The sequence below is a fragment of the Delphinus delphis genome, chromosome 14 (assembly GCF_949987515.2).
Source record: "Delphinus delphis chromosome 14, mDelDel1.2, whole genome shotgun sequence".
NCBI lineage: Eukaryota > Metazoa > Chordata > Mammalia > Artiodactyla > Delphinidae > Delphinus > Delphinus delphis.
This window is the reverse complement of record NC_082696.1, coordinates 15,291,599-15,314,663: the sequence shown is the minus strand read 5'-3', so window position 1 is coordinate 15,314,663 and position 23,065 is coordinate 15,291,599. Positions and strand designations below refer to the sequence as shown.

The 23,065-nt window shown below is 39.0% G+C and overlaps 1 protein-coding gene across 1 annotated transcript in view; it reads left to right on the top strand.

Annotated features, from left to right (window-relative positions):
• The first annotated feature begins 11,722 nt into the window (after positions 1-11,722).
• The window catches only part of PLEKHG1 (pleckstrin homology and RhoGEF domain containing G1), a 157,633-nt gene continuing 146,290 nt past the window's right edge, over positions 11,723-23,065 (top strand). Inside the window, exon 1 of the mRNA XM_060029789.1 lies at positions 11,723-11,752. The gene's annotated coding sequence lies outside the window, so the exon portion shown is untranslated. The remainder of the gene's footprint in view (positions 11,753-23,065) is intronic.

The following is a 23,065-nucleotide window of genomic DNA, read 5'->3' as shown; positions in this document are numbered from 1 at the left end:
TTTATACTATATACTGTAGTCTATTGAATGCTTAATAGCATTTTGCCTAAAAAAACTATATACCTTAATTTAAAAATATTTTATTGCTAAAAAATGCTAACCATCATCCGACAACCCAGGGTTACCACAAACTTTCAATTTGTAAAAATAAGTAAATTAAAAAAATGCAGTATGTTCAAGGTGCAATAAAGTAAAACACAGTAAAATGAGGTGTGCGTGTGCTCGGGGTGGAGTGTAAATTGGTACAATTACTCTTGAAAAAAAATGGGCATTACCCAGTACAGTTCAACATGGGTATGATGAACAACCCAGCAGTTCCAGTTCAAGTAAATACAATGTAGAAGTATGAATACAGGAGTCATGTACAGCGTTGCTTGTATAGGAAAGAAACATGGAAACAATCTAAAGGTCTAACAGTAGAGCGTATAAATACACCACGAAGTATCCAGTGAAATTCAAAGAAATACTCTCCATCTGCACAAATAATTACACTGCAAAATGACATGGAGGAATCTCACTAACGTAATATTTATTTGGTTGCAACAGGTCTTAGTTGCAGCAGGCGGGATCCTAAGTTGTGGCATGCAAACTCTTAGTTGCGGCATGCGTGTGGGATCTAGTTCCCTGACCAGGGATGGAACCCGGGTGCCCTGCATTGAGAGCGCAGAGTCTTAACCACTGCGTCACCAGGGAAGTCCCTCACAAACGTTATATAGAGTAGAAGGAAGTAAGTCACCTTGGAGCATGTATAGATCTGTTTTATAGTTCAAAAACACACAGAACTGATCAGAATGAGATTCCTCCATGTAGGCTCATTTTCATGCCCCACGTGTTTGCAGAGTGGCTACAGCAACTCTGGCCTCTAAATCCTGTCTTGTTCGTGTCTCATAGAAGCAGGAAAAGTTCTGCTTCCTTAGTAATTTTAATAAAATACCCCAGTTAGGTCTCATTGATCCCGATTGGTGTGGCTTGGGTCACGCGCCTATCCATGCACCAATCAGAGTAATCAGGGAGATGAAATATGATGAATTGTTTAGCCTAATTGATTTCATTCAGAGCACCTGGGCTGATAGTAGGACAAAGGAGAGGGAAACGCTGGTATGGTTGTCAGAAGGAGGGTAGATGGATGTTGGGCTTCCAAAATTATAGAGGATAGTATTCCGCCCCCTTTCAGCAGCCAAATTAAGAAGGTTTGTATTTCACTAGCTACTGTTGCTTGCTTATGGTCTATGAAGGAAATGAGGCAGCTCAAAGAAGGGCAAGTGGAAGAGAGAAAGTGGTTTTTATGTCGAAGTGGACCTAGAGTCCAGAGTTACCTGGCATTCTTAAATCAGAATGGATAGACGTGGCGCGGCCCCCCAGAATGGCAGGTGTGGGGCAGGCGCTGGACTCCGGTGTGAATACAGAGATTCCTTTTGGAGTTACATGATCAAACTGTGTATCCCCTCAAAAATACTCGCTTTGTTTTTGTCTACTTGACCATCTGTGTTACTTATTTAAGGAATACTTTCTAGATACTTAGGGTGTGAACATTGGGAAAGTTGCCCTTTTTTGGTCTCATTGCTATTGAGTACACTATCGTCTACACTGGTCTAAAATTCTGTGATTTCTGGTAGCCCCGTATGTGAGTTTTCACCCTCACTTGTTTCTTCTATGAAGTTTTATGTGTTTTACTCAAGAAATAAAGATAACAGATTTCATGCTTATGGGCAAGCTTTTGGGGCTCCTGTGTTTCAAATAGTTGACATTTTTAGGGAAAGTGTCTACGTCTTGGGTATTTGCACAGTCATTATCATAAGTAGAAGTGTTTTTATCGAACATGACTTTAAATTGTTCCTTGTTTAAACCCTGCCAGACTCAGCCCATTAAACCTGTTTTTACCTAGTCACTCAGTATCATCATCCTCCAAAGCTAACAGGCCTTTAATTTTGTCCTGATATAAAGAGTAAATGTGATCCCTTTTGTGACATTGATCCCATAGTTATTGTCAGAAACACTTGGCTTTTAGTTTCTCTCCTCCCTCTGTTGTCTGAAATGAGAGATAAGCTTATTTTAGACACTGTAGCTAAAAAGACATGGCGACATATTGGACTTGTGTCTCCTTTTTATAAAACCAACCCTGACATTTTATTTATTTTTATTCTCAAACTCACATTAGTTGTGGTGTGCCTATAGAACTTATTTTAAACACCACCTTGCATGTACTCCTGACTGTAAGTTTCACATTGTTCTTTGGCCAAAAGCAATAAAATGTGACCTGTTTTATCATGGGTCAGTGAAGTGTAATTAACATTTTCTTTCCAGAAATATAACATTGATGGCTGTTTATAACATTTCCCCAACCTTCAAGAGTGTAGTGAAGTGTTTGGGGGTATTTTTATATCAAATTCTATTTGTATTTAATGCTGTGAGTATAATCTATCAGTGCATTTTGCACTTAAGGCCGGATAATCAAATATTCTTAATGTGTTTTTTTCTAAAAATTCTATCGTGAATTTATAGAACAGCCTCTGAGATCCTCAAGTATTCACCTATAAATAAGCCTCTCTGATTATAAAAGCCTCTTACTGTTCTCATATTCCTATAATGGTACTTCACCTTCTACAGACCAAAAATATAAATTCATTAGTTTACCTCATATTGAGTTTCCTGGCTAGATGATGCTTTTTTTTTTTCCCTTTTCTAAAAAAGTACATTTATACTTCTCAGCATTTCTCATGAGGAAACCATTGTCCTAAAGATTTCCTTAAACATTTTCTACATAGGTTCTTTGAGCATAATTTTTCTGAATATGACCTGTTTTCAGACTGTCTTTTTTTTTCATTTGTTTGTGACTGGCCTTTGGTACCACTGGACAAAAAGCGTTGCTTTTTACGTATTTCAAATCATCTGATACCACCCTTACTATTTCCAACAGGGTTATTTTTAGATATTTCTCTTGAGTTTTAGGTATTCAGCCTTGCACCTGCTGATGGTGGTATTTGGTCTGTTCATTTCCTTTCACTAATACTTTGTGAACATCTTTTTATTTTATTCCTGACTTTAGCAAAAATGTTGTCTGTTGGTTTTAGATCTTTTTAAAAATCACAGTAGGTGATCTTTCTATTTCTAGATTACTGAGAGGTTATCAGGTATAAGTGCTGAGTTTATCACATGCTATTTTGTCATCTTTGGAAATATGAATACGTGTTGATCTGACCTATTGATACAGCGTAAGAGATTTATTTATATAATATTTATAGAATAAGCCCAGTTTATATTGTTGTATCATTATTTTAATTTACTAGAAATCAAGAGTTCTGAGCACTTTATTTGATGTTCTTCCATCTTGTTTATCTAAGTGAAATAAACCTCTTACTTTTTTCCTTCTCTGTGTCTTATCAGGTTAGGTTATCTGATAAGCTTCACCAAACAAACTGAAGAGTCGCGTTTGTTTTATATCCTGAAAGCTTTTTATACAGTTTGGGAATTGTCTAATCCTTGAAGTGAACCATATTTCTTAGCCTTTCGGCTTTTATATTTCTGGTTCAGTTTTAATAATTAAATACCACCTTAGAAAACTGTTTCCATTGAGATGTTCAGATTTATTCACAAGGATCTTTTTATATGGCATTCTCAAGTTTATCATCTCTTCCATATCTGTGATATGTTCTTCTAGTAATTCGAGTTTCATGTCGGATTTTTTTTTTTTTTTTTTCCATGTCGGATTTTAAGACTAGATTTGCCTGAAATCTGTCTATGAGACATTTCATTCTATAATGAACCAGTGACTTTTTTTAAAATATCGAAATCAAAAATTCCTGCTTTTATTATTTCCTGCCTTTCCTATATTACCTTTACTGCTGTTTTTGAGCTTAAGTTTAAACATGCAGTTTATTGCTTTGTTCTCTCCAGTTTAAAAAAAAAAACAAAACAGCTACTAGCGTCACAAGTAAAACTGCATTTCTTACTCCCCACACAAAATGAAATTAACTTGCTTTTACCGTCTATCCCCACTCATTTCCCCGTTTTTCATAACATGATCCAGGATTTCAGACTTAGATGAACTTAACTACTATAGTAATGTTTTTATTAGACATTTTTTCCAAAAATTTGGAAGTTTGCACACTATTTGGACTGGTTTTAGAATAATTAGCATACTTTATTCCCTATTTACTGCTTCTAACGCTTACCAGCCGTGCTACTACGTGACTACTTTTTCACTCTTTTTATTTGGATTCATCCCTCAGTCAAGTGGAACTATTTTCAAGTAACTTTTGTTCATGAAGATACCTATCTGATACATATCTAGGCACATTTGTTTTTCCATTATATAATGTCTGTGGTTCTTTCTTTTCAAAAATAGTGACCAGACAAAAAGCAACCCCAGATTTTACCACATCTAAGCATTACTCCCATTAACTTCTACCTTCCCACCCCAAGTGCTTTGCAAAGATGGAAACTGAGAGGACTTATTGGCTACAGCCATAGAGAGGAGCTCAGGGATAGAGTGGCCATGGCCTTAGAAGGTGGTCACATCCTGTGGAAGACTTGCGTTTCAGAGATAAGGATACGAGGGTTGAGACTGAGTGAAATCATCCATTCTCCTTCTGCTCCTTGGAGTTTCATCTCTCTTCCTGGTAAAGGAAATTCTTCTTGGCTCCTGGCAAGTCATTGAACTTAATTTTTAGCGCTATTGAAAGTTCAAGTCTTTTTTAGATTTTCTGAGTATTTCAAGGGAAAGGGAAAATCAAGATTGGACAGTAACTTTCTAACACCACACCCTGTAAGTTGTTTTTTAAGTTAAATTGTTATGATTATTGCTATAGGTCTATTATAGACCAGTAGCATAGGTGACTTTTTCCTAGGAAAATTATGGTCTTTTTGCATCCAGTCTTCCTTTTGCCCCTTAAAATTGGCCCAGATTTCTCATCCATGTTCCACTGAAATCATTCTGGAAAAGTAAAAAGCAATTTATATTTTGTGTTTCTGCTACAGGTGGAGACGGATGTTAGCAGTTGGTGGGTGAAGACACTGGAAAGGCTTCAACCATAAAAGTGAGCTGTTTTCATTTTTTTACCACTTGAGTATGAAACATGCTAAAAGATTAATAAATTTGTAATTTAGGTTTGTTAGGTATTTTTGTGTAAGTACCCTCTAAGAGCCAAATTTATATTGTTTTTTAACTATTTTGTAAGACAGAATAACAAATATTATAACCAGAGGGTGAAATACAAAAGAAAATTCATATTTCAAAGTACATACATGAGGAATAAAAATGGAGTCAGGAAGCGTAAACCATAGTGTGACCCAAGTTGGAATCATACCTTCCTGTTGGCGCGCTACTGCTAATGAGTCAGTCTCTTGGTTAATATTTTAAATGCTTTTCATTGGTGAGAAAAGTTCTTCCTGTTCTTTTTAAGTTCCTCTTTTTTCTTTAAGATTTAAAATCTCAATGCAATTTTGCGGTGGTAGTACTTGAAAAACCACAGTGAACAATAAGAGGGAAGGGAAGGAGGGAGATATACACTTTTTTAAGGTCTAGGCAGTTATTTTATTCTGTTTCTCCTTTCCTAAGTCCTTTAATTTATCATACTCTGACCACATCATAAGCTATTTGGCAAGACTTGAAATGTTAAACTGATATTATTACTCAATTCCATATCAAATGCTTACTAGAATGGAAGGAATATGTGAAGAAACTCAGTCCTGGTAAGCACAGCATTATCCTTTTACTCATTTATACTTTCAATTCTACACCAGGTCTTTTTTTTTTAACCAAACAGTAAAATAAAAATAACATTAAAGCATAAGTGCAACAAGGGGTTAGAGTCTGCCTTTAACTAGCACAATAATCATGCTTTGTTGGAATTATGAATATTTGATACACTGCATTATTCTTGTTGAGGTACTCAGAGTTATTACAAAGACAAATGGTATTTTAATGGAGTAAAGATGTCTTTGCTTGTGTTGGAGTTCAGAGTCCATCGGTATTTTGTTAACTGGTAAAATAGTGGTTTTCTTACCGCAGATCTTCATTACTGGCAAGAAAGTCCTAGAAGTTCTTTTGTCTAATGTATGACTAGAATGCTGAGTAGCTTAAAAATCAAGAGTCTGAGGTCCAGAGCTGACTTACCCATTACACACAGTGCCTGGGGCCATGATGCTTTTAGTGGCCCATGAAAATGTTTTAATTTTAATTCTTTCCCCAAAAATAAATAGAAAAATAGTGAATATATAATAATGAACCCAGCCTGGATTATATTTTTCTTTATACCAAGGCAGTCATAAAATATAATTTTTAATATTCTTTTTTATGGAGGAAGGGGCCTCGGAGCCCAAGAAAATCGTCATGTGCCCCTACCTGGATCGCAGTCAGGCACTCTATATGTGTGACAGATTCAGTCATTTGAACGCTTTTTTTTTTTCTGTTTTTGAAGTGGAATAATCATTTCTTTTTCAGAAATGATTACCTTCTCTGGAAATGCGTATATAGACTTGTCTGCTCACCAGAGAGATACATGGTTCATCTCCAAAGAAAGAAATGACATCTTGTTAGGTTAGATAGCTGTGGTTATTCATGATGTTTTCTTAGAATAAAAGAAATATTTTCTCTCCTGAGAGACCCACTGATATTCTGTTTGCTTTGTAATATGATACGCAAAATAAGGGAAGGGGAAGCGGGACTAGCTCAGGATTCTTTGGTCCCATTTTGGACAAGCATTTTTGCCTGAGAAGTGTGTGTTCCATGAGAACAGTGGCGACCCCTGCTCCTTGCTGCTGTGGGCATGTGGACTTTAGCTCTTAGATCTTCCGTGGTTGCTGATCTGTGTTACTGAGTACATGACATTTTCAATTACCGTGACCGATCCGGTTTTGTTTGTTTCTGAAGCCATGATCTAGTGTTGGAGAAAATAGCTTTGTCAGTCTTCAACTGCAGTGACCAGATAAGAATAGCTTATAAAAGTCACTTGTTCATTTAAAGTAAGTGTGTTGAATGTCTGATGAACTTCTTTTTCAAAACTGGTACCCACTCAAATATAAACTCCCTCAGAGCCAGGTCTTTGCATGTTTTGCTTGTTGCTATATACCCTAGAAAAAGCCAGACATAAGGGAAGCTCAAATGTTTGCTGAAAGAATGAATGAGCTAATTTCCTTCTTTAGAAAAGTCATGTTTCCCCCTCCCGAGAACTAGGGCTCCAGGCCTCTGGTTTGAGGTAACAACCGTGGAGATCGGATACTGGAAGGGCCACATCTCCAGTGCCTGGAGGGGTGGGTGACCCTTCAGTGGTCAGCCTCCATCTCGAGACTCAGTTTACCCTTTCACAAAAATAGCTGGGTTAGAAGGAGCTTTTTTACTTTTCTAGAACTTTTTTTTCACCGTGCCGTGAGGCTTATTGGATCTTAGTGCCCCGACCAGGGATCAAACCCATGCCCCCTGCAGTGGAAGCTTGGAGTCCTAACCACTCGACTGCCAGGGAATTCCCTTCTAGAACTTCTTAAAACAACAACAGGAAAGGTATTCTGATGGCCTTCTCCACCTTGGTGCCCCCCTAGACTCCCCTCACCCCATACTATTCTCAGGCTGGTCCAGGCCACCCCACGCTCCCTCTTCCTAGCCCTCCAAAAGGAAAAAGTACCCCTGTATTTCTAAAACAATTGTTTATTTTAAATGTAAATACATATAATTAAATTGATAACCCCCCCCAAATCATGTTATACTTCTGGAGTGTTCTGAAATTGTTTGGGGTATATAAGTGAACCGCAAAACTTCTAGTTCTCAGACTAGCAAATATCTGGGCATGTACACAAAAATGTATATGGTACATCAGTATAAAATAATAATCTACCAGTTTGTTACCCACAAGCTATAGATAAGAACTGTTCTCTCCAGGGTAGTAGACCAATAGATGCCATTGGGTACCAGTTGATCAAATTAAGCTAGGAAAACAAGAGAATTCTAGGGAGAAGCGCCGCGCTCTCCAGCTAATTTTTGAAAAATCAGAGGAGTATAGGCCTACTTTTCACAGTTTTTGACCCCAAAGGAATTAGAATGCATTATTTTCTCTTGGTATGATGTGTGTGTGTGTGTGTGCGCGTGCGTGTGTGTGTTTGTGTTATTCAGCTTCAAGACTATATCTTTGATGAAAACTATTACATATAGAATGGATAAACAGCAAGGTCCTGCTGTATAGCACAGGGAACTATGTTCAATATCCTGAGGTAAACTGTAATGGAAAAGAATATGAAAAAGGATGTTTATGCATATGAATAACTGAATCACTTTGCTGTACAGCAGAAATTCACACAGCATTGTAAATCAACTATACATTAATAAAATAATTTTTTAAAAAGACTGCATCTTTGAAATACCACCAAAAAGGTATGTGTGTACCCATACTCATATAAACATATTTTTTTCCTGAATAAACATTCCCATACATTTTATTCTTGGTGTCTTTTTGTCCAGGGATTCACCTGCCCTGGCTCTTTGAGGAAAGTGCATCAGGGGTGGAGTTCAGGAGCACACAGCCTAGAGCTGCCCGAGTATCTGAGAGATGCCACTTAAATGTTCCAAGGTACACACCAGGCACCGGGGTGCTCGGGGCACCCTTTACAGTTCTTGCTAGGTCTTTTCTGACCCCTACCATGTGGTCATGCTCTTCTCTGGAGGGAATAAACATCACTCTGGCATCTTCCATCCCTAGCTGAGGACTCTCACGGCCCTTTCATGAGCAATTGCAGGAGGCCCACATGCTCTGTGGTACCTCAAAAGTCTTGAAGCTGAAGGCTTTGTGGGGTTGCAATACTGTGGCTTATTACCCTTAAGACTTACAAACAATGCAATGAAGGATGCTCAGTGAGGAATCAACACTGCCCAGCCCTTTACATATCCTGTAAGTGACCTTGCCACTGTGTTCCAGGAAGTGTTTTACTTAAGGCTGATAGATTTATTGGAAGGCAGCTAATAGAAGAGTTATCGGTGGCTACAGCATAAATGATTGACATTGTGAATAAATAACTAATTATATTGCACTAGACATTGCTAATAATATACCCATCTGGTGCAATTCTTGGCACTAAGCTAGAGGACAGAGACTTAATGCAGTGGGATCTTTAAAAAGTCATTGAGATGCTTTCCATCAGTTTTCTTCCATTGCAAAATCCCTTGATTATCTCTTAACATGGAGCCGTCATGAAAATAATTTTTAAAGGATAATCGAAAATTAAAAGCGTTATAATAACTAAATGTAGTGGTTACAAAAATATAGCACAAAATTACACGTTCAGAAAGACGTACAGATTTGGCTTTCTGAGTATGGGCACCTCTCCTTTTGGGCTCCCCTGGTGGCTCAGTGGTTGAGAGTCCGCCTGCCGATGCAGGGGACACGGGTTCGTGTCCCGGTCCGGGAGGATCCCACATGCCACGGAGTGGCTGGGCCCGTGAGCCATGGCCACTGAGCCTGCACGTCCGGAGCCTGTGCTCCGCAGCGGGAGAGGCCACAACAGTGAGAGGCCCGCGTACCACAAAAAAAAAAAAAAAAGTCTCCTTTTAAAGAGTTCCGGAGATGGGTTGCATAACAGTGTGAATGTACTTAGCACTATGGAACTGTACGCTTAAAAATATATGTATTTTACCACAATTAAAATTAAAAAAAATTTTTTTAATATCTTCTGGAAGTTTGCATACCTTAAGCTGGTATAAAGACTAGACACCGTTTGGTGGGGGGGAGGGGTGAAGGAGGAAAACTTCTTCATTGTAGATCCTTCATTGTATCTGGGAAAGGTATGAGGGGAAGTCCCCAACTATTTTTGAGAGAAAAAGGACATAAGTTTAAAAAAAAAAAAAAAAAGGTACTTGTTTTCTCATGAAGGGATGACCTTTGGAATAAGGAACTAGTTCCCGTTCCTGGCATTGAGTATAAGAGGATTCTCAGGACAGTATGTTCTCAATTTTGTGGAATTATGGTAATAGGTTTCTGTCAAAAACAAGGACGGGGAGGGGGGCTTCATGGTCAAATAAGTTTGGGATTTAAGCAAGGTTAATGATTACTTTTTCTGCAGAGCCTTTACTATGCTGCCCTGAACTGTACGTCTTCAACAAGGAAGTGTTAAGGCAAGGTTCTCAGACTTATTGAAATGGAATTCCTCCTCCCTCCCCAAAGCCCCCTTCCCCACCTGCTAGTTTTTTGACCTATTACTGTGCTGCTCTGTGGAAGATGGCTTGGTAAATGCCAATGTAATATGGAAAGAGGAAGTGACCAGCACAAACACAGAAATGGGTTATGGGAAGAAATATAGATGAATTGAAGCCCTAACTGTGACGTGTCTCGGTAGAGGAACCGAAGAGGACATTTGGAGGATAAAACTCTGTACAGTGACTCCAAGAGCTCCATCTGGATAACCAGTAATGGAACCAGCCTGAGTTTGATGGTGAGGGATTCCCTCCCATTTTGCTCTCCCCTCAGACTGACCTGTATGTTCCATGCATGCAGCTTGTGAAGCATCTTGAAGCGTTCGGCTAAGCCACTGGCAAAGGGATCAGGGATCAGCAAAGGGTGACGTTCAGTGTTCTGAAATCCTACTGTGGAAGAAAGTTTCCTTAAACCTTTTTCTATTAAACTGCCTCCAACTTAATAACATTTGACAGATTCTGAGGGACTCCTTATTGGAAAGAGGTAGCATAAAATTATTTAGCATAGGTTGTTATTGATACATCATGAAAAGTGATCTGTTTTCGAATGATCGTTTTATAAATGAATGTCTACTTTGTGTAAAGCAGTAAGTATTGTGAGGGATGCAAAGGCAAGAAGACAAGGCTTCTGTCCTTGGAAAGGTTGTAAAGTACGCCAGAGAAGGTAAAACACATCTAACAAGTAACCTTTCTGTGAAGCAGTATGTGATAAAAAAAAAAAAAAAAAAAAGTGGTAACAGAAACTTAGAGTACCAAAGGACCTAGAAATATGATCCAAAGAGATGTACTTCCCATATAAATTATTCACTTGTGAATGTCCCATGTCTTGAAAATAATGCTTATTTTCTGTTGGGTACAAAGTTATCAATTAAATCAAAATCATTTAACTGTTATTCAGATTATCAGTATCCTTACTTAACTTTTGCTCTATTTGACCTGTCATTTTCTGAGGGAGCTGTTTTGGAACTTAATTGTGTTGAGTGGATTGTTAATTTTTTCTTTTAGTTCTATCAGTTTTTCCTTTGCATATTTCAAAGCTGTACTTTAGATACACAGAGGTTAATAAGTTATTCAGTTGTTATGTAGCTAGGTGCAAGATAATTGTTGTGTTTTGGAAACCAGATAGAATATCCAATCCCCATGAAGTATGGGCTCGCAGAGGGTTTTTGAAGGTCTCCTGTTTTTAACATCTGCCGCTGATGATGAACCTTGGATAGACCTGCCCAGGGCTTGCAAAGGGACCATCTAATAGACACGGAAAGGCCGTCACTTAAAATGTCAGAAGAACCAGATGAGTCCAGTGGTGCCAGATCTGCTTTTGGCAGCTGTAGATAATGAATCTAGTGTCTGGAACAGACAGTTCGTTGTAATATCTGAGAAACTTGTAGAAGCACTGGACCAGATTCACCAAGCTTAGGAAGTCCGTACAACAGAATTATCCGCCATAGCTTTAGGTAAGCAAGGCCTGTATTCATGTTGACTGAATAAAGCTGACATCCCCTCCGCCTCTGTCTTGACCCTTTGCTTCCTGTCTCATTTCAGATCCCAACTATTGCTGTTTCAGCTGCATTTTCCAAGGTATGCATAATTTTAAAATCTGTGTTTTATTGCCTTACACCATCATGACTTTTCTATGCCATAAGGAAAGCCTGTTCTGGAGAGGCAGATTACATTTGTGATAAAGGCTTTCTAGAGTTAAGTCAGGTATTAAAGCAATCATTGTGTTTTAAATTGAAAGACGGGAGTTGCAATTGATCTTAAGTCCTGTATTAAGTGGAGTATTTTCTTTTAATATTCTTTGTCTTAAAAAATGTGGAATTGGATTTCTTAAAATGTTGTAACTTCATATATATTCCTTTGATTTCTAAAGCATAGTCATTCAAAGATAAACAGAGTTTAGCAATTTCACAAGTCCTCATAAATGGAATATTATAGCAACCAGGCTCTTAGGCAAATGATCACCCAATCCTTTTTTTTCTGGTCTCTCTTTTGTTTCTAAACTCTCCGTCTCATTTCTAACTCTTTTCTGAGTGTTTTCAGTTGGGGATCTCCCAGTTACCTCTAAGGCCACTTATTCCTAAAACTACCTTTTAACTCCTATTTGAGGAAAATAAAGATACTTTTGTGCAGGCTTATCATTTCAAGTGCACATTTGACATCTTTCTCCCTTCCTCCCCCACCCCCCACCTCCACCCCGATACCTGATTTGTCACTAGATCTCCCTAAATTTACTTCCCTATCTGTCTCAGCCCTTCTTTTCCATTTCCACAGACTTCAGAGAAGGGAAAGGTGAATATCTGAATGTTTGCCACATGCTACACATTATACGCTTTTTCTTACTTCATCCTTGTAGCTTTGTGCAGTTATCATCATGAATTGGGCTTCAAGGGTAGGAGACTGAAATTCTCAGAAATTTAAGTCATTGCCCGAAGTCTCACAACCAGTAGTTTTGAGAAACAGGGTGAGTTATAAATACCCAAGTACAAGTACAAGTCCACCATCTTCTTTGCTGCCCTGGAATGTGGGATACCGCCTGCAGCTCAGCCATGCCACATACCTCTGTGGTACCACATCGGGGCAGAAGAACCAGATTCTCTTTCTCTCTGGTTTTTCCAAATTCGTGAACCTCCAGTTCATGCTGCCCACCAGCCTGGTCCACCCACAGGGCTGGGTTAATTATGTCAGGTGTCTAGTCTAAAATTCACAGGGATACATTGTTGCTTGCTCCATAAGCTCTGACCTATTTTTGCTTTTCATCTTAAAGTCAACTGTTCTAGAAAAGTCTATTTTTTCCAACCAGAACTGTCTCCACTCCTTGGAGTTGTCATGAGGGAAACACCGTGGGTTCTGGGGTCAGTTGGACCTGGGCGGCTCATCTCCTTCCTGGGAGGCCTCAGGCACGTTTTCTGCCATCCTCAGCTATAAAGTCATGACGATAAACTCACTACAGTCTAGCTGTGGGTCCAGAGAGTGCATGTACAATGCCAGCTGTGGTGAGAGCCTGGCAGGCTCTCAAATGGAGCTGGAGGGTGATCGCAGTAATACTATTATCGAGACCTTATCTATCCTCTTAAACTCAGTTCAGGTTCCTCCTCCTTCATAAATGACTCCAGCCTGATTCTATCTGCTTCCTCGTATATAAGTTAGCTTCAGAACAATTCTTTTAGCAATTTTAATTTTGTAGTGCCTCTTGACACTGCTTTGTGGTCTTAAAAATCCTTCTTGAGTGTTGTTAATTCCTGCTCTAATGGACTAAAAGTTCAAAGGCAGGACTAGGTCTTATGCATATGATCTATAGCCTGGTGCCTGATATGTAACTATTCACAGACTCTTTGGATTCAAACTTAAGAAGGTTCACATATATTCAGATGGAATCAGTAGCCTGCGTGTTGGTTTTAAGTACAGAGGGTTCCCAGGTAAATGTCTTCATGTAGCATGATTAGCCCAAATTTCTTTGTTCGTAGTTCTGAATGTGAAGAATATTGCAGAGTAAACTCCAAGAAATCTTACTATCAGTATTTCTCACAAAACTGCCTTTTAAGCCCTGGGCAATCTTAACACATGGCTGTATATACACGCATGTTTTATTTTCTTGGAGTACCTCCAAGATAGGAAATATTCTAATTGTCTTCATAACTGCTATTTTCTAGGCCTAAATTTTTTTCTTGGGCAGATTTTCATTTTTCTTCTTTGCCTCTTCAGTCCAGGTAACTTTTTCTCCCCTCCCCTCCTGGCCAGGTTTTCCGCTGGGACAGTCTGGTGGGGAGGATGTTGCTATAAAAAATAAGCCTGAGGAAGAGTCAGAGAAGAGATCGTTTAGAGATAAAAATGTGGTGGCACTTTTAAACTGAAGGGACCGTTTTGTTCATGATGGGTCTTCTATTTTTATTTTATTATTATTTTTTTAATTAAAAAAATCTATTTGAAAGACACAGAAGAAAATAAACAAGATAATTCACAAGCTGGGAGAAAATATAATATACATATATGATAAAAATATATAAAGAGGGCTTCTCTGGTGGCGCAGTGGTTGAGAGTCCGCCTGCCGATGCAGGGGACACGGGTTCGTGCCGCGGTCCGGGAAGATCCCACATGCCGCGAAGCGGCTGGGCCCGTGAGCCATGGCCGCTGAGCCTGCACATCCGGAACCTGTGCTCCGCAACGGGAGAGGCCACAACAGTGCGAGGCCCGCGTAACACAAACAACAACAACAACAACAACAAAAAAATATATATATATAAAGAACTCTAAAAACGCAATAATAACAAAACATCATTAAAAATTAATAAAAGATTTGAACAGATACTTCACTAAAAATGAGATACAGTTGGCAAATAAACAAATGAAAGATGATCAACATCATCATTTATTAGGGAAATTCTTATTAAAATCACAATTAGATCCCAGTTATTTGAATGCTGGTGTGGGTACAGGGCATTGTACACTGCTGGTGAAAATGCAAAATGGTTCAGCCATTTTGGAAAACACTTTAGTAGTTTCTTATTAAGTTTAATATAAACTACCATACAACTCATCAATCTCTCAGATATTTACTCAAGTGAAATGAAGATATAAATCCATACAAAAACCTGTATGTGGATGTTTAGAGTAGATATATTTATTAACAATTGCCAAAAAAGTGGAAAAAACAAAAGAAAAATATTCATCAGCTGGTGAATGGATAAACAAACTATGCTACATTTGCTCAATGGAACACCGCTCAGCAATAGAAAGCAACGAAATATGGGTATTTTTGGCAACATACATGAATCTCAAAGGCACTAGACTAAGTAAAAGAAGCCAGATTCATATACAGACTACATATTGTATGATTATATTTATATTACATTATCACAAAGGCAAAACTACAGGGATAGAGAACAGCATTACCAGGCGATGGGGCCAAGGATAGGGAATTGACTATGAAAGGGAACATGGGAACTCTTTGGTGTGATGGGAAACTTCTATATCTTGATAACTTGACAGTAAAGGAGGTTACAAAATTGTATGCCTTGTCAAAATTCACAGAAAGGCACAGCTAACATGGTGGATTTTGTTGTATACAAATTGTACTTAAATAAAATTGGCTAAAAAGTAATCTGTGAGTGGAATGAGATTGAGTGGGGAAAGTTATGAAACAAGGTTGGCCATCAGTTGATTGTTGTGGAAGGTAGATGAAAGGATGCATCATTATTCTGCTCTGTCTACATTTATATGTTTATATATATAGTTTTTTAAATAAAATCTGCAAATACAGTTTAGTCTTAAGGAACTGTGTTTTAAATTAATGATAAAAATAACAGGGAAGTACAGTCCAAGTCAATTTACTGAAAATAGTTAATGACAAATAAAGAATTACCATTAAGAATTATAGGTAGATATAAGTTGTAATGATGGGTCTTTTAGCTTTATTTAATCACCCCGTATTCAGAGCCAGTTTTTAAAACTTCATACTTTATCATTTTAACTGGAGGTTTGGGGACCCTCTCTTTCAACAACATAAGTATTGGCAAAATAGTCATTTGAAACACGTTGTAGCCAAGTTTCACCTGCCAAGGTGTGTGTTCCATCCTAAATTCACATTTAAATGCATTTGCAAAGTCTATCTCTAAACAAAATGCAGATTACTAATTTTGGCAATATTTTGCCTATATGGAGAAGTTATATGTTAAAATATTTACTTAAGAAAAAAAAGTCTCCTTTGTCTTCAGGCTTAAAGTTGTGAAATTGAACTGCGTGAGAGCCTTTGGAAGAACCCTTCCCAGGGGCATGGGCTTCTTCCTTCTTGGGGTCAAGGTGAGGGGGTGAAGAGTTGGGAACCACATCCCCCAGCTGTGGAACACCCGGCTCGGTGCATTAATTCTCTGCTCTGTGCCCACCTCTCCCTTGTCCGTCCAGGAGGCGATGCTAGATAAAACCTCAGAAGGTGTAGAGGCGCCGGCTGACTCAGCCCGCACCACCACTGGGACCTGGGAAGATCTCTCTCTTAGGAAAAGGAACTTTGCAAAGAAAAATTTCAAAACTTCAACAATTTTCAAGAATATTTGAACATTCAAGACTAGGATTCTGTAGGGAAAGACTGGGACGTAATAAGGGTTCCGTCAGTAACACCGTGAGTATACACAGCATATGTTACATGCAGGCAATCTTCAATTTAAGCCAGAGTTGTTTTCCAAAAGTTCATTTGAAAAATATTTTGGAGTGTGTTTTTTCCTCATTAGATGTAAAGCTATGTGTGGGAAGTCCTCTGGCAAACAGAGCCTGTTTAACCCATACTGTACCTGGAAAGCAGTTCAGGGCATTTTGGTGGCCAGTTGCCAATACTAATATTCTTCCCCACTGTTCATATAAACAATTGCGATTCCGATATTTGTAGAACTTCTCACAACTAGAAAATGTGGCATAAACATTTTTATGAGGCCATGTGTCTTGATATCAGAGTGTAGAGAGACACATTAGCTATAAAACTATAAGTCATACAGACGTGAGTAATCGTGTATAAGAATGATTCAGGAGAGCTTCGTCAACATATCAAAGCAATAATAGAAGCACATTACAATTATATAGCACTTTCAAGTTTGATATATTTATAATTTATGCCAGTTTGAATTTTGAAACTCTAATACCCAGGCATTCTTATTTACTTTGTGCAAGAGCTTAGGGGGAATGCTTTGAAATGAATAGTAAGATGGGGCCTGGTATCCTGAGAGGAGAATGAGGAGAATGTAAGAATGATGCCCTGTGTGGACCTCTTAGGGAGAGGAGGGAGGAGTAAGTAATTCAGAAGTGTGAGCCAGGGACTTCCCTGGCGGTCCAGTGGTTAAGGCTCCACGCTTCCACTGCAGGGGGCGCAGGTTCAATCCCTGGTCAGGGAACTAAAGTCTTGCGTGCCGCAGGGTGCGGCCAAAAAAAAAAAAGAAGAAGAAGAAGAGTGGGCTGTAGAAAGGAGGAACATGCAGATCATGATAGCCCTCCTCCCTCATAAATCCCAAAGTGAGAATTGGCTGGTTATGGTAATAGTAGGTTGAAGGAGAGAAGAAGGGGGAGGGTAAGGAAATCTTTGCCTTTCAAGTCACCATCTTCCCAATCAGGGTTACGCCCTGGTCTCTGAGACATATTCTTCCATAAAAACACTGATAACCTATGGTTAGATCCCACATTTGAGAATCATTATGGGTTAACAAGCTTTTACAGGCAAAGCAGCTGGGAACCCTCTATACCAATAGAACCTGGAACACATTTTCCTGTAGAAATAAACAACCATTTACCAGGAGTCTTTTGGAATGTGCTCCATTTTTAAATTGGTTCTGCCTGTATGTGTAGAGTTGAGTGAGCCTGAGAAGCAAATAGTAAAATGCTGGATTCTCATGGGGGATGTAGGGTTTTTGCCTTTGGAACTCAATGAACTCTTGTACCTCTTTGTATATCTAGAGACCAGTCTCAACTGTGTGTTTCTTAGACACAAAATAAAATTTCTAAGTTTTCCACATTTATGATTTTTATGAACATGAGCTTTCCTATCTGAGAAACTTTAAACACTTATGAAAATAAGTATAATGCTCATGGGGTCACTTTAGAAGACAAAAACCAGATGGTAAGAGGTTCGTTGACATGACCGGCTGACCTGCTGTGAGATATTGAACACTTAAATTTATTTTTCTTCCTCCATGATCGTTCTTCTGAATATCTTGAAAGACATCCAAGAAAACTTTTTCTTCTAATTATTTCCAACTACTTCTTGGAAGTTCATTCGGACTTACAATTAAACAAATCATCTGTGCTTTGGGAGCACCAATTTAAACATCCAATGTTTGTATTTATATAGAGAAAGAAGGTTAATTATCTCTCCCCACCACCAGGTTTTAGCCTAAAAGGCAAATTATTTAGTTTTGCTCCCTCTTGTATATTGAGCAGTTGCTCAGTAAATGGGTTAAATAATATGGTATCTTGATTCAGGAGAATGTGGTTCCCAAATGAACCATTTAGAGAAAATAGGATGTGACTGTGAGTAGGAGGGACAAGGGGGTGGATGCCTCCGCAAAACAAGCTGTTGTGAAGGGAGAAGTGGAAAGTAGATGCTGGGTAAGCAACCGAAAATGCCCATGAAATTGAGGCAATCATACTTAATTGTTGCAGTTTTATTTCTAAATAAAACATAGTTCTGAGTATAATCTTTCCATCCCTGGCTCTTATCCCTACATACTATTGCAGACCGCACTTCTACAAAGTTCCTCAAGTTATTTCTTGGCACCTTGGAGGGAGGGGAGCACATCTCATATTATGAACAGCTGTGGTCTTGTCTTCATCTTCTGATCTAAGTTGCTGAGCTCTCCATGACTGGAAGTGCCTGACATCCAACCAGCGCTGCCATCCGGAATCACTCACGCCCAGAGCCCACCCGAGGCCAGTTGGTGCTTTGCTCTTTGGAGCATGTGCCAGAGTCATAGTGTATTGTGTGCAGAATTGGGGCAGATGCTTCTAAATACCTGCTGGAGGTTTAAGTGAAAATTACACTGTTAAAAAATACTTTCTGCTCTCTATTCCTCTGTCTTTAGAACTCAGACATAAACTATAGATACAGGGCCTGAGGAAAGTAGTCCAATAATTGAAGGATGGCTTCCAGGCTTCTGCCTCGGACAGCTGAGTGGGGCTACGTTATAACCAGGAGGACAGGCTTCTTGTGGTATTTAGCATCCAAGTTACATAGATCAATGTAGGCAATTCTGTTACCTATTTATCCTTTATAATGCTGTATCTACAGGAAAATGAGTCCTCCTTCCACCCTGGCAGCACTCTGGATAAAAGAGGCAAGTTATGTAAACATAATGCAGACATATAATGTGGACAATGTATTAAGAGGGCCAGATGTTCCACTTTCTGCAGTCTGATAGAGTTGTAGTTGTCTAAAGTAAGGCAATATATTCAGATTGGAATATTGCCAAGAGTAAAAAGTTTAAGAACAAGGGTAAACTTGGCCTTCCTCTCAACAAGCTGAGGTCACCACAGGATAACACTGGCTTTCCCCTTCAAGGGCTTCTTTTGTCTGGCTCTGTCCAGCAGAATCTCGTGTTAGTTCTCCATCCCATACCCCCTCTGCTCTGTTGGTCCATCTGCTGCTGACCTAACATCTGTTTGTCATCTTGCCTATTCCAGAAATGCCCTTCTTCTCTGCTTGGGGTAGAGTTCTACCCTCCAGATAACCAGTACGCCTAGTGTCTCCACCCATCTCTGTGCTCACCTCAGCCATACATAGGTGTTAATTTTAGACACCAAAAAGATCTAGTCCTAAATACCTCACGTTGCTTATGAGGAAACTGAGGCACAGAGAAAGTTGGCATCACCACCAAATTTGCGCAGCAAGTTTGTGCCAGAGACTGAACTAGAATCAAGGTGTCTTGTCTTCCAGCCCAGTATACCAACTGCATTTATAAAATTCTTTAGTTTTTCCACAAAGGGGGTATGTATATAGATACACACACACACATATTGTTTTAAACTGATGAGCAATAAGAAAGATGGACTTTTAAAAATTGATTTGCTATATTAGTCTGTTTAGAGCTGGGAATGCCAACCATTCAAATCTTACAACATGAAAATTGGGCCTGTTCAAACATATATTAGGGCTGGGTTTGTATCACCTTTGGTCACCTAACTACTAAGATTTCAAGTTTCTAGCATCCCAACATCAGACTTTCAAAATCTTGAATGGCTGTAGACATGACTTTCAAAAAGGATTTCCACCCATCGACTTTATGGATACCTAGTCTTTGAAGCCTAAGAAGGCTACTTGTTTCTATTATCTGTTCAGTCAAGTCTTTGTGTTTTCAGCAAACTTATAAGAGACAGCAATATGTCGTCTTATTGCAGCACTAAAATGAGGTTTGGGCAGAGGAGACTTCCTGTAACACACAATCTAACATTATAAAGTATCTTGGGAAAGAGTAGTTTGAAGCACAGTTTCCAGCAACAACCTCCCACAGTATCATTAATTTTCCTTGCTCATAGCAGTCTAGTTTTTCCTATTTGCAACAGATGTGTCTAAACAATATATTTTCCTGCATTAAAATGACCCTAAGATCACATTGTTTTCTTTTGTGTGAGGAGCGTATGCTGCTTGGGAACATTTAGAGAAACCGAATTCAGATGTATGGAAAGGTAGGATTCACATGTATGGAAAGATAGGAAGTGGTGAGAAGCAGAATTGACCCTCCTTTAGAGCTCAGGATGATATTAAATCCACCAACAATAACAAGTAAAAATACTATGTATTGTTGTCGAGTGCTACCTGTCCCTTGAAAAGATTTCTCTATCAGCAGATATTAAAAGGTTTCAAGACCTCTTGTCTATTTTTGAGATGTGTGTCTAAAGAGACATAAAGAGCAGAAGTATTTGAAGATTGACTTGTATACAAGAGTGGCTAAAATACTTGTATACAAATAGGTCCTTCCAGGAATATGAAAGGGAAGATGGATTCTGAAAGTGTACTTGCTGTTTTTTTCAGCTGGCTGTTGTCAGGTGTGAGAGTTTTTCTATGCATCGGGAAAGGCTCCCTGTGCCCACGTACTGCTGTGTCCTGGTGCTTCTGCAAGGACTGAACGTGCACCTCACTGCTATCTGTACCTGCCAAGAAAGGACGTAAAGCACTGGCTGCCCTTCCTGTAACTTTTCTGAGAACAAAATAAAAAAGTATCATGGGAGCATTAAACACCAGGACACCTTCTAGACAAAGTGCAAAATGATTTGCTTCTTTACGGCTCCCTCAAATATTTTTCAACTCCCAGTAGTCGAGTTCCAAAGAAGAAATTATGGTTTTCTCTGAGAGCCAGAAGTTCCCTTTATACATTTCTGGGTTTGGGGGGTGATATTTTGAGTTCTTCTACAATAAAATTGAACGGTCCATTTGAGCAGTTGTACCTGTATTGAGCATAGTTTCTATTTCGGGATTGTTGGAGGCAGTTGTTGAGTGCTGACCTCTTCTTTGATCCGTTGGGACTCACTGGTTTCCACGGAGTCTTGCTGGCTCTCATGACCAAGTGAGAGCTCGGCATTCTTGTCAGCTGGGGTGCAGTGTTCCCAATCAGGTCTGACCTGAAACACTCGGACAAAGGACTTTAAAATCAGAATGCTTTATGTGTCATCCTGAAAATATGTTGATTATTTTGGGAGAAGAGTGCAGCAGAAGTTTAAAACCTTGTGTTTCTTTCATTTACTTAAATTTTGATTCATTTCTGGAAAACTGTTTTAGTCTTCTGTTGTTACAAAATCCATAGTTTCTCCAGTCCTCCTGTTCTGTACAAAGTAACGCAAAGCATAACGTCTTAATTGACCTTAAATGTAAGTAAAAGGAGAGCCAAGTTATTGTGACCAATATATTTTATGCATCTGGCAGTAATCTTTTTATTTTATGGCAGTGATGACTCAAAGCAGTTGTTGATCCTAATTTACTTTTAAACATTTTAACTTAAGCCTTCTTCTCAGGGCTTCTCTGTTCCTCCCCCACCTAGTATTGTCGGATGGCTAAAATAAGATCACCGCAAGTACCGACGTTCTTTTTTCTAAGTCAAACATTTGCACGGCTACATTGTGGATTCAGGAGAGACAAAGGGAGGTCCCTGACTTAGAGCTAGCCCTCAAGTAGAGGCAGGCGGGCATCCGCAAGGCTCATAATTGTAGAGAGCTGGGATGTGTCTGTATTGTACAAAATGAGTAGGAGCGAAGAGGAAGAAAATATGACTTTGGCCTGGGCAGGTGAGGGCTGAAGAGGCATCTGAGATGGTGTTTGTGTTCCTACAGAGGGCATTCTCTGACCTACTTTGATGCCTGACTCCCTTGTAATTACTTCTGCTCGAATCCACAAGGCTTCACTCTAAGGGGAGAATTAACTCTTTAGCTAACATGGAAAATCATGAGATGTTCTTTGGGGGAAATTTTTACCTAAATTACTTTCAATACTTGACTTGATGTCAGAGTGACTTGAACTATTCATTTAGATCCTTTGGCAGTAGCAATTGTAAACAGTGATCCTTACACTCAGTCAGGTTCTTACCAAAGGTGTTCTCCATGTTGACATAAGGCTAACCCAGATTTTGACCTTGAAATGTATTTCTAATTTCCTTTTGAAGCCATTCCTGAGATTACTAAGGGATTTTTATACTGAAGGAAAGACGTGGCTTTATTAATTTTTATCCCTGCTCCTTCAATGAAATAGATGTTTATTTTTCTTTATAAACCCCATGGATTTTAATAGGAGTATCAAGAAAAACCATCAAGAAAAAAAATTTATATAATATTTTCACATGTGCTTATGTTTTCAAAGTAAATAAGCAATGAGGAATCATTTTTCAAAAATCAGTAATGTTGGTGGTGTTCTTCTACTAAAAAGATTGACTTAAGTAGCTTCACTTTTCATAGCCTCTCACTGACTTTTATTTCTTTAACTTTATAAGGAATATGATCCATTTAGTCATATTTTTAAAGACTTGTGTGAGATAAATATTAGGGTTTTAACAAAGAATAAGCCCAGGAGCAAAGCATAAAGCTGGAAGAATAGGGCTTCCCTGGTGGCGCAGTGGTTGAGAGTCCGCCTGCCGATGCAGGGGACACGGGTTCGTGCCCCGGTCCGGGAAGATCCCACATGCTGCGAAGCGGCTGGGCCCATGAGCCATGGACGCTGAGCCTGTGCGTCCGGAGCCTGTGCTCCGCAACAGGAGAGGCCACAACAGTGAGAGGCCTGTGTACCGCAAAAAAAAAAAAAAAATATATATATATATATATATATATATATATGTATGTGTATATATATATATATATATATTAAAGCTGGAAGAATAGTCCAGAGAGGCAACATTAAGGAACTGAGCAGGGCCACCATGTACAGCTACACAGACCAGC